Genomic DNA, 896 nt, shown 5'->3' with positions numbered 1-896 from the left:
CCTCAGCCCCGCCTCCCTCTCACCGCCACCGTCGCCGCCGACGCCGTCTCCGCCGCCGTCGTCTCCGCCGCCGTCGTCTCCGCCCCCGTCGTCGCCGCCGCCGATTATGTCGCCGCCGTCAAGTCCTCCGCTGTCGCCCCCGACGTCCCTCTCCAGCGACTCCATTTGTTCGGTCTCTAGCAGGTCTTCCATGTCCGTGTCCGCGGTCCCCATTTGCCGTCCGTCTTTCGCTCCACGCATTTGCCGGTTACAGCATTCATGTCGCCGATGATGAGCACCCTCTCGTGCGGGTAGTGTCGTATCGGTTCTTTGAGCTCCTTCCACGCCTTGGCGATTTCGTCATTGCTCTTTCCTGTATCGGGCATATACGCGCCGTACACGCTGATTCGGTGTTTCCCATCGAGTGTTTCGAGTATCACCCTCCTCACTCGTGCAGCGATTATGTCGACCTCCTGTTCTGGGTCAACTTTTTTGAGTTTGTCGGTGTTCCATACGATGGTCACGCCACATCTCGTTCGCCCGCGTCCGCGCTTGGCGTTTTGCGGGTCGCTGCTCGTGCCCGCCCCCGATGTTGCTCCTGTCTGCCCTGTGTTGGCGTCGGCGTCGGTGTCGCCCTCCCTCTCGCCGCAGGCAACGCTGGTTCCATACCCCTCAAGATCCCATCTCCCTATCACTGCAGCTCTCTCGTCCTCTGTCGTCGTGCTCTCCGAGATGACTCCAAGATCGCCGCGATGGTCATTCATCATGTTGATTACGCAGGCCATCGCTTCACTTGGTGTGGTGGCCAGGTCCTTCCCATTGCCCCGTTTCTTTTCTCCTGTATACGTCACTTTCTCTGCTTACCATGTGCTGGCCGGGTCGGTTGTATGCAAATATTCGGATCCTCTTGATATCGG

This window comes from Emiliania huxleyi (assembly GCF_000372725.1).
Source record: "Emiliania huxleyi CCMP1516 unplaced genomic scaffold EMIHUscaffold_110, whole genome shotgun sequence".
Classification (NCBI taxonomy): domain Eukaryota; phylum Haptophyta; order Isochrysidales; family Noelaerhabdaceae; genus Emiliania; species Emiliania huxleyi.
The sequence above is the reverse complement of the archived record's forward strand: the minus strand, read 5'-3'. Positions refer to the sequence as shown.